The sequence below is a fragment of the Phragmites australis genome, chromosome 24, assembly GCF_958298935.1.
Source record: "Phragmites australis chromosome 24, lpPhrAust1.1, whole genome shotgun sequence".
Classification (NCBI taxonomy): domain Eukaryota; kingdom Viridiplantae; phylum Streptophyta; class Magnoliopsida; order Poales; family Poaceae; genus Phragmites; species Phragmites australis.
In genome coordinates this window covers 14,732,313-14,744,341 of record NC_084944.1, presented here as the reverse complement: position 1 = coordinate 14,744,341, position 12,029 = coordinate 14,732,313, and positions in this window count along the sequence as shown.

The window sequence follows — 12,029 nt, the reverse complement described above, 5'->3', positions numbered from 1 at the left end:
TCATTTAATAGCAGAGCTAGCCCCTCGTCTCTATTATTGTATTCCTGCTAAATGAACCCACAAGCGTACTGTCCAGGAAGCAATATTGGAGCATGGATGGGTCCAGAATATTAAGGGTGCCCCTTCTGTTGCTATCCTCTTAGATTATCTAGTTTTGTGGGACCTTTTATCTGAGGTGGTTCTCCAGCCAGATATCGAGGACGAGCACAGCTGGCGCCTCTTGGCCTCATGCCAATATTCTACGAAATCTACTTATGATTCCTTCTTCCTTGGCTCCATTTTCTTTAAGCCTTGAACATTTGGAAATCTTGGGCACCGAGGAAGTGCCAATTTTTCCTATGCCTGGCAGTGCACAATCGCTGCTGGACCTTAGATCCTTTAGCACGAAGAAGAATGCCACATCCAGGGCAATGCCCTCTATGTGATCAGGATGATGAGGCAATAAGGGTTTGGACTGTCGGATCTCTCTCCCCAACCTGAGGACACCGTATTCAGCGATTGGTGGATCAAGGTAAGCAACATGGTTGACAACTCTGTGAAGCAAGGCCTGAACTCACTAATCATCCTCAGAGCATAGATGCTTTGGAAACTTCGTAATGATTGGTTGTTCAATGGCACTTCACCGAGTCTGGAGAGGGTCCTATTACTCGGCGGGGAGGAAGCTAAACTTTGGGCATTGGCAGGCACCAAGGGGCTATCGCGACTAGCAGCCGCATCGCCTCATAGTTGAGTGCGTGTATTAGTGTTTTGGTCGTGTTTCATCTTATTTGTGGTGCGAATGTAATCCTATAGCCGTGGACGGATGGCTTTGGGTGTGTTTGTATTTCATCCTTTTACTTCATCTTAATGCAATAAAACGTAGTTCTCTTGTGTTTTCGAGAAAAAATACTATGTGCAAGCTTTTACTTTGTGCAGCAAATTAGGAGAGTAATTTGAATTATAGACTCTGAACTTGTACGACTATCTAAAATAATTAGCCCCGGAGCTTGCAAATTATTTTCTTGCCTCCCTAAACTTTAGCCCCTTTGCACGATTACTCATTTTCACTGTTAACTAACAGAAGTTGCTAATTTTAGCGCATAATAAGCTAAAGTTGCATGATGTAACATGCCCTGTCATTACCAATTTGTGAATTTTGTGATGCCATACCACTTTTTGAAAGTTAACAGATACTAGCTTGGGTTGTACACGTGCACCAAGTTGGGTCTATCACTTGTTGCCCAGGTTTGTTACACGGTCCTGTTAGGCAGATTAATATTTTTTAGATTCACATTGGGGCCCGTCGGGTGTAACTGCAATTTGAAGACATCTTGAAATTTCTTTAAAATAACAATGTCTTCCTGATGGTGGGTCGGTTGGGCCCGTGTGCTGCTGCTGGGGCAGTGGGATTTGGTGCCACCTATCACCAGGAGCGGATCCAGGGGTCGCTGCATGGGCCGAGACCCACCAAAAAAAAAATAGAGTATCCCTAGATCTTAGGATCCGGCCTAGCCCAACTCTCCCATCCCTCCCCATTCCAAGACTATGCCCCTACTCGCCCTAGCCCTATCTGCCATGCAAGTGCCTCCAGCTCTAGACTCCACTGCTCCAGACAGAGTCGCTACCTCGCTGGACTGACCAGTTGTTATCGCTCGACTCCAGTGCTCGCCCACCAGCCGCTGTGCCTCGGCGCCTCAGCTGCTCGCGCCCCACTGGAGACTGGAGTGTCGGCTTGACTGTCGGGCTTTGAGCTCTCTTAGATCTCCAGTCTCCAGCGTCGCCCCACCACCGCCCGCCGCCTTCAACCGCAGCCCTAGTGCCTTCCCATGGGGCCGTGCTGGGTGCCATGGTTAGTGACTCGATGCCTAGTGCGCATGCGCCATGGCCAGTTGACCACTGCCCGCTTTCTATACTGCTAGCAGTTAGTTTGATTACTTGATTTTGAAAGCATTTGATTGATATTCATAGCCCAAGATTCTCTGTTGAATTCTTAATAGCATTAATCAAATTCAGAAATCAAATGACAGGTCTAGATTGATTTTTGAATGCTGAACCATCATAATATTTGATTGATAGTCATAGTTACTTACTACTTAGTTTGATTTCTGAATTCTAATTAGCAAACTATATGCTCGGTTGAATTCTTTGTTGAAACATAGCAAACATATTCTGAATAGCAAATTATCACATCTTGCTCTTGTTGAATTTTTAAATTCTGAATTACTGAAGTACTTGATAGTCTGACTTGACTCTGATAGTTTGATTTGTAGCCTTGTAGGTCTCAAATATGAAGAGGAAAGTGTAATTGGTTTAGACAATTTGAAATTATATTCATGTAAAACCAACTAGTACTCTTATTGAACAATTTATATTGCATTTTGCTTAATTTGATCCTTAATTTCATTGGACTTGTGACATAGTGTATATGACACGTGATATATCATGTTAGAAAAGCCACACCCTTTCAATTATTTGTAGATCCGCCACTGCCCATCGCATGCTTGACACACACAAGCTCAGGGCTCCGATGTAAATTTCAGCACCCCTCCGTGAAATTACTTTCATGACCCTTCTATACTCACCAAGGAGTATAAGAAATCATTAGTCGGCAAAGACTTGCTTGACCAGGAATGCGCGACCTTTGCTACGGGCCACGCCATGCAACTCTGGAGGTACACAATGGTGGAAGATAATGGAGGTTGCTACCGATGACACCTCTACATCTATTGCTGCTTCAAAGGTACCTTGTTGCTCCAAGACTTCGAACGATATGGGTCCAAAGAAACGATGGGCTGCCCTAACCACTGAAGGCCACGGTGAGATCCGGTTGAGCCCTCTCAACCTGCAAATGATGGTGATCAAGCAGCCACCTCCTCCACCCCGGGGGCTACAGTGAACTCCTCGATCACTACGGTGCCTCTTACCGCCATCTCTCCTGTGCTTGAGGATGATCCTGAGATGTAGAACACCCTCCGTCAATTCGATCTCAGATGATGAGGCCACTGCGGACGAAGCCTCACCCCCTATTGTGGCCCCTAAAGGCTCTCCTGTGGATGCCCCTGAAGTGGCTCAGGTAATTTTCTTTTATCCTCATCTTGTTTTTATTCATGTGATGTTATGGTTTGCCTTGTATCAGAAAGCATGTCTACGAGTGACATTCCTTGGTTGGGCCCGGCCCTGGGAGAGGCAAAGGCTGATGGGGACTTTCAACATCCCCTAGCCAAGCAGCAGTGCTTCAACCTCCAATGGGTTTGATTGCGTCAATCTCTTTGGGAGGCCAGCCCCCTCGATGTTTCTTCTCGTGCTTGGGGATTCTCTTCTGTCCATGCATGCTGAAACGATGGCTATGAATTTTACCTCCTCCGTCCTAATGGACCAACTTATTGTCATGTACACGAGGGTAATGCTTCATGATTATTTCTTTTAACACTGTATATCAGCATTGAATAACATATTTACTTTCTAACAGGGCATGGTTCTAGCATGGGGAGCCCAAACAGTTGTCATCAATGTCAGATCTTGTCTGGAGGAGGCCCTATCCAAATGCCAGCGTGCCGAGGGCGAGGCCGAGGACCTTCCGGCCACCCTCGAGGAAGATTGCAAATGGAGGCTCACCTCGGAGGTCAATCTTGAGGAAGAAAGGAAAAAATGGCTCACCTCCGATGCCACCCTCAAAGAGGAGAAGAAATATCGGCTCGTAACGAAGGCCATCATCGGGAAAGATCAGGAAAAGCAGCTTGCCTCTTATGCAACCCTCAACCGCAAGAAGATGGCTTGAGAGGAGGAGCTAGCTGCTCTTGTATAGGATACCCACGCTGTTTCTGCGGGTGATGTTCGCGCTCCTTCATGAGATGGGCCTAAGTGGAGATCCCCTATTTCGGGCAAAGTTTACCTCCGGGGTGCTCTCGGCTGGATCCATCACACTACACTTTCCCTCAAGTCTGGCTTGCGCAACTTCAATGATTTCTATGTTGGAGCCTCCATCAAAGCCATGTTCACCGCTTTGGAGGCTATCGGGTGCTCCCACCTCAAAGCCCTTGGTGCATCAAGCTATGAGTTCCCAGTGGAAGCTGACACGAAGGCTATAGATCATGGGGTGAGGATGGCCGACTAGAATTTCTTACAGAAGTACTGGTACTCTCGTGGCCGAGTTGAAGCCTTCGTTGGTGCCCATAACATTCAGGATAGTACTTTGGCTTTGGGAGTGGTTATCCCTGAGGGCTCGAATGGTGGGAACGTAGCGAAGGAGTTCAGAGCAGGTGACATTGGCTTTACCAATCCTTCAACTAGATCATAGGCTGAAGCTTTTTCTTCAATTTTGTAAACACCTTAGCCCTTATCGAGTATTTTTGTGAGGCATGCTTTTACTAATGGAACAAGCTTCATTGGCCATATTTCTTACCACATATATTATTTTTTTCACTCTTTTAGCGTTTCAAATGCACTGTAAGCTGTGTCCCGCGGCTCACTTTCAGGCGACAAAAAACCCTATCATCAGGCCCCAGCCCGAAGAGGTATGTATTGGATATTCTTTGGCCATGGAGTATAAAGGTCTTTATGTGCTTTGCATGACTTGGCAAAGATTTTTGCTTTGGCATCCCGACAGGGACTTCAAAGATTATTACCTTGAGCGAAGGGCTATTAAGGATGCCTATAACATCGATGCTCAAGAGTTTTGGGAGAATTTCAATGATTCCTTGCTAGAAGCCTAGGGGAAGTGTAGGGGTGCGCAACCTTTTTAAGAGGCAGAGCTCCTAATCTCTAAGGAGGAGCCTATCGAAGAAGATGGGTTGACTATTGGGGATGGGTAGGCTACGCTAGCTTACAACAAAAATTTTCTACCATATTCATCCAGGAAACCATGCTAGTAGGAGATCATAGATTATTACCACTCAATACAGAGTGTAGCGGAAGAAGAGTTGGAGTAGACCGATCCAACGTCATGCTCATTAATGTTCCCAATTAGCTCCGCGACCAGCCCCATGACAAGCTCTGTGCAGGTGGTCACGCTCCTCAACAAGTTCCTTGACCAGCCACTGAGCAGGTCTGTCGCGACTTCAACTAACTTCGAGTGGTCATGTCATGCTCCTCGACCAGTCTTGAGTGGTCATGTTACATTCTTAGACCAGTCCTAATTGGTTGCGTCATGCACCTCGACCAGCCGAGCGGTGGCGTCACGATCTTCACGCTGAAGAGATTAGTGCCACAATACAAACAACGTCTCTATGGTATCCACACATACTGGGTAGGATTGCCATGCATCGTTGTTCTAGCACCGCACATGTGGCTAGGGTTTTGAGAGATCAGGTGGAAGGTTGTGGCTAGGGTATTAGAGTGACTAACATCTTGTGCTACCCCTACCCTTCTCCTTATATAGAGCTCACCAATGGGCTCTCATGTTGGAAGCCTTTAGGACTCTAACTCCTCATAGATCACAATCTAGTCAAACCTATATACGAATCCAATCCGTATGTTTTGTTCTAACCCATTAAGTGTGCAACCAGTTAGGTTCATGTACAAACTGCTATAACTCAGAAACCCAATCTGAACCGAAATCAATAGCGGGGCATGTTGAGTTCCGAGTATACACAAAGATCATATTGGTTGAACCTTGATATACATATGCACTGATCCCTTTGCCTCATGATATCAGTCATGCTCAAGGTGAGATACGTACCACCCTTGTGATAGCTCGACCATTCACTCGATCATGTAATGAAGTCATTTTTATTAACTCTTTAATCATATATTGGCATGGTCGTGCACTTTGTCAATCCAACTACTTCGAGGGGCCTAGAGATATCTCTCAAGTTATCAAGGAGGGGCAAATTCCATCTTGATCACTCACACCTCATGACATGTTTCATGACAAACCTGAAAACTACCTTTATAACTACCCAGTTACGGAGTAGCATTTGGCAGCCTTTGAGAACACCTTGTTCTAATCAGTGAAGTCTATGCACATGCGCCATTTGCCGTAGTTCTTTTTCAGTAGCACTGGGTTCGCTAACCACTCTGGGTGTATGACCTCGTGAATCAATCCTGCTGTGAGGAACTTCTTAACCTCATCCCAACCAGCCTCCTGGCAATCAGCAGACATCTTTCAAAGCTTCTGTTTCTTGGGTTTCACTTCTGGAGCCACACTCAGGCGATGTTCTATCAGCTCCCTTGGTACCGGACGAAGATGTCTTCGTTGGCCCAAAGGGGTACACAATAGCGTCATCTCTTGTTCCAGTAGTAATTCAGCACCTACGTGCATACACTTGTCTTTGTTCATAGTGCGTAATGGAACCCATTTGATGTTACCCTCCGACTTGGCTTTTGGCAGTGGGTTCTCTCGCTCCTCCATATCTGCTTTAAACAATAAGTATACCTTCCACTGACCTGGGCATGACCATGCTATATCCTTTGGGCAATGACTTGCTCCCCCAAACGAAGAGAACACCCTCCGAGCTAGGCATCTTCATACACAAGTAGCAATGATGGACGACTGCGCTGAATTAGACAGCGCCCTCTTCCCGAAGATGGCATTGTACTGGTAGGGGATATCCATCACATCAAAAAAGATATTTTGTATCTGCACTCCTTCTCCCCCACTAAAGGAAACTGGGAGTGAAATCCTTCTGAGAGCCTCGATAGGCCTCCCTCCAAAGCCTTGGAGTGGGATCCCTGTGGGTTGCAAGTGACTCCTAGGAGTTCCCATTTGATCAAAGGCTTACAAACAAGAGATCCACCAAAGTCCCCCCATTGATCAATATTTGGTGCACCATAAACCTAGACACATTTGTGGAAATGACAAAGGCATCCATGTGTGGGTAGTCGAGGACTCGTAAGCTTTCTTGAGAAATAGTGATCGGCTGGTGAGACCATTAAGACTTGATGATTGGTTAACTGGTTCCCATGTGATTGACCATTCTTAGATACACCCTTCGTTGCCTCTTTGAATCGAAGTCATAGCTAGGTCTGCCAAAGATAGCCAATATCATATTCCTAGCCCCTTCCACGTTTTGAAGGAACCTCGCCCCCTTGAAAGGAGCCTCGATCGCCATCCTAAGTGATGGCGGCGATATCTCTACTGTCTGGGAGTGATGTGAAGGGGCACCCTAGCCAAAGCCATGGGCTAGTAAGGTGGATGAGGGACCATGGAAGTAGACCCAAATCTTGGGCTACCTCGGGCCTCAATATGGTGCATCGCTCGGGATCATAAGAAGACACGAAATCGGGAGGCCTAGAAGATTGCTTTGTTAACCCTTTCTTCAAGGCTACGACATGGGGGCATGATTTAGTAGTATGGTTAGCATCCTCATAGTGCACTACGCAGTTTAGCGGCTGGGATCACTGGTGCTGCACCCATGGCCCCTTGTTGAGCTCCCACCTCTCTGCTTGCTTTGGTCCAATCCTTCCTCAATGCCGAGCACGCTTCGCTTATGACCCATTGACTAGTGGAAATGATGATGGGACTTGTATTTATTCGAGGACTGATGGGTCTCCCTCGAATGTTCCTCCTCTTTCTCATGAGGCACTCTTTCCTCACCTATTGTTGGGGGTCGTTGTTAAGGACCCCCGATGGCCCCTTGGCTTAACCAGCTTGACCTCCTGAAGCCTCAGCCTCCCAAAAGTTCGATCTTCTGAAGCCTCAGTCTCCTGAAGCCTCGGTCAGTCTAAATCGCCGCCTCGTCAGCTTAACTTAAGGCCTATGGGTTGAGGAACTTCCCAAGGTTTTGTGGTTCCTCTGTACCACTGTTACGCAGGCCATTGGGTTCACACCCTTCCACCTCCTATATGGAGACGAGGCCATGACCCCCATTGAGGTTAAGGGCTGCTCACTCAGGGTACAACTTCCACAAACTGACGGAGAAAGGGAGCTCTCCCTCGACCTCACCGAACACACACGGCTCCATGCCATTCAGAATCTCGATCACTACATCAAGAAAACTAAGGCTTGGTATGATCCAAGGGTTGCACCGTGAAACTTCAAACCCGACGAACTAGTACTTCGACATGCCATAGCTCCGGGAAAGCTGCGCAACAAATGGGAAGGCCAATACCTGATGCTCAAGTCTAACAGGCCCGGCTCCTACCACCTGGCCGATACAGAAGGGACCCCCCTCGAACATAGTTGGAATGCGGATACCCTCTACAAGTACTATGTGTAGGAGCCCTAGGCTCAGTCCTCTTGGAAGGTACCAAAAAAAACCCACGAAGACCCTCCAGCATCCTGAAGGTGTAAGTCTCCGTGCTGGACAGGCATTCTGTCCGCCATCTTTAAGGTCTCGCTAACCTACGTGGCGGATAGGCAAAGACCGCTCCAGCATCTTGAAGGCATAAGCCTCCGTGCTGGACAGGCATTCCATCTGCCATCTTTAAGGTCTCGCTAACCTACATGGCGGATAGGCAAAGACCGCTCCAGCATCTTGAAGGCGTAAGTCTCCGTGCTGGACATGCATTCCGTCTGCCATCTTTAAGGTCTTGCTAACCTACGTGGTGGATAGGCAAAGACCGCTCCAGCATCTTGAAGGCATAAGCGTCCGTGCTGGACAGGCATTCCGTCCGCCATCTTTAAGGTCTAGCTAACCTACATGGTGGATAGGCAAAGACCGCTCCAGCATCTTGAAGACCTAAGTCTTCGTGCTGGATAGGCATTCCGTCCGTCATCCTTTGGGCCTAGCAAACCTAAAATGGCGGATAGGCAAAGACCGTTCCAGCATCTTGAAGGTAGTGCCTTCATACTAGATAGGCATAACACCCTCCATCATTTCTAAGGCCTGACTAACCTAACATGGCGGACATGGCAGAGGGATAACCCCCCGGCACCGGTACGACTAAAAGTCTCCATGCCAAAATCACCTAACCCTTCCGATATCTTGAAAACCTAAAACTCTGAGCTCCCCACTCCCACCTACTGCAACGCAATGCCCCTCGAATCTCGCACCCCATGGCCACTAAGCAACCGCAGGATGCGAAGGGGTTGGGATAAGGGGCACAGGGGAAGCGTCGATGCTCAATCATATAAAAAAAAGAGAGAGAAAGAAACAAAAACAACAAGCTAACACAACGCAATTTGTACATATGTAACATACATAGAGTTTTTGCATATAGCTAGCCGATGTACATCAAATCTATGCCCAACAAACTTGCTAGCCTGCTACGCCTCCATGTAACACTACGGGAAGACGAGGGTGCTGAACCGCCATGCCACCTGGGAACACCGCGGGACCTGGAGAGTTGTTCCTGGCAACTATGCACAAGAGGCCGACGCAAGCCCCCTCCGCAAAAAGAGCTATTGCCCAAAACAGAGACTCAGCCTTGGGAAGACGAAGGATCTGCCAGGAAAGGATATGAGTTGAAGGCCAAGAAGTCCAGCTCTTCCTCCTTCTACCCCTCTGGAGAGACCTTTGCAGCCTGTACCTCCTCCACCTTCACTTCGTCCAGGCTAGGCTCAAGAATTTTCGAAGGCACTCTTGCATCAGAACCCTGGGGAAGGACAAAGCATTGTAGGAAGCGTGAGCCGGCAACCTCCCGCGCTATTCGGGCTGCACACCAGTCATCCCTTTCAACAAAATATACATCCAGAGCAGACACAAGGGGATCCTCTGGCTTGACCTTGACCAAGACATGGGCGGCCACCTGTGGATCAATACGCCCCTCAGAATCACAGGGCATAACCAATGACTCTGCCGTCAAATGAACGGAATAGCCCTCGATGCTCCAGACACACTTGATCCCTCCCCAGAAGCACTATCAAAGATATAGATGAGGCCTCCTCCAGCCTCGGGCCATCATACCTATACACGCAGATCGGACTCTAGTTAAACTCAAAGGCACAAACATTCCAGAAACAACACAGGCAAACAACAGGAACATAGACATGGTTCCATCAAATAAGGAAAAGATCATATACATGAAGCAGAAGGGGGTAGTCAACATACTAAAACTTAACAAGGACAAAATGAGCTACTCAAAACCCAACACTGAAACCGGCAAATTGTAACCAATACTACTGACCTAAAGGGCCGCCGCTACTAATCGCGCCTCCAGATCCTCCAAAGGATGCTGGGCCAATGATCGCTCGACCTCTCCACTACAGAGAAGAGAGGAGGCCGCAACGAAGGCCCTTGATGTCTTTGGGCACAATATGAAGTCCTCTGGGGTCAAGACCCCGAGGCCAGGGGCCCCCTCGACCGCTCCAAAGGGAGCCTCGGTGGAGGGCACGGTGTCTCTAGCACCAGCCGCAAGGACAGGTCACTAGCTGGCTCGGGGCTCCGCAGAAACGAAGCCACGTCCCCCAAGATGGCCTTCAGAGACCCCTCCGGAGGAGTCCCTGATCCCTGCTGGGCCTCCGGGTCTCGGGGGGTGGAGTCAAGGATGCATCCACCTCGAGGGTCGCTAAAAAAAATCAAGGAAACACAAATCAAGATCCCGGTGCACGACCGAAATAGGATATGGCTAACGAAGCAAACCACACCCCACCTAGTTCCTCCAAACCTTTTACAGGAGGGCCCGTAACATCCTTAACATCCAAACCGATGATACCAAAATCATAATCCACGTAGGCCATGCCTCTCCGTCAGCTTTGGCTTTGACCTGCAATATTCGGGTAGACACGGCCCTTCCCCCAGTCATCACCGCCAAATTGGCCCTCGCCTCCAGACTGGTCGCTCACGCTCCCAACCCGCCTCAGGTGCTTCTTGCGAACCAGGGGCACCTCCAACGACTCGGCTGTTGAACTGGTATGCGAGCCTCTGGAGCAGAAGGCCGCCGGGCTTGGAGTCTCCTCGCACGGATTGGGGGGCTGCACGCACTCCTTTTTCATCAGCCTTAGGCTCTGAAGAATCCCACCATGCCGGAGCCCCCACTTCGAGATAAAAGTAGACACGGTTGTATCACTCCCAGCTCTGTGCTAGGGCCACCCGCCGCTCCCGCTCAGCAAAAGTAGGGGGGGCCTAGGATCACCTCTGCGCGCTCCAGCGGGAGGCAGCTCTCTCGAAGGAAAAGATGGCTCACATCGGCAGATCAAAAACCAAACTATAAGGGGAACTCACCTGTACTGACGGGCGGGCCCGAGTACACCTTCGGCCACTCTTCTGCATCTTGCAAAAAGACACAGTTCCAGCTCGTCTGAAGGGGTTGAATGCGCAACATGGTGAACTCCTCCACGAGGTCACGCATGCTCATCTTTTCAGCCACCCTCCAGAAAATGGACAGCCGTGAGGCAAACTGGTCATCCGTAATGTTCGTCTCTAGCTCCGGAACATATGCAATATCCCGCTTCATGGAGCGAAGGGGTGATGCAAGGCCGACGTTGTAGTAGAACCACTACTACAACCAACCGGTATACCATTGACCATTAATAGCCTTCAGTGGGAAGGCATCGCGATACTGCGGCCATATCTGGAAGTTGACACTCCCAAAGCTAAGGGGCCTCTTCTTCCCCTCGACCTTGATCAGCTTCGGCTGGCAGCTGGCAAAGTGGAGAGCTGCAAAGAAATCTTCCCTCCCTTCACACCCCTCCGCCCACATGGCCCACTCAAAGGTGGCTAGGCGGGCAATGGCGTTGGCGTGGCGCTACGGAAGCTCCATGTAGAAGTGGTGGAGCACCTCCTCGAGCAGTGGCACTGAGGAAAAACCCAGGCCCACCTCGAAGAAGGCCTCAAACACCACGACCTCATGGGCTAGAGGCTTCAGGACCTCCCCGTCCAGTGGAAGCTGAGCGATGGCTCTGGAGGGAATCTTCCCCTCCCTAACCATCTGGTTGAGCTCCTCGTCACCGATGATAGACACCCCCAGTGCGGTGGTTTGCTGGGGGTGACTTTTGCTGGCACATCAGAGCTCCACCCCTGGTGGTGGCCCCATCAATGACTGGAAAACCGGCACCATCTAAGGGTCCCCTGCCACAGCTGCTCCGGCAATCTCACTTGCCCCCACCGGGGTACTCGAGCCAACCACACGAATCACAGGAGGATGGCAAAAGGTGCTTGATTGCAAGAGAGAGGAAGAGCAGGGATCAAAGGACGACTCACACAAAGCAAAAGATGCTGAAGACAAAAGGC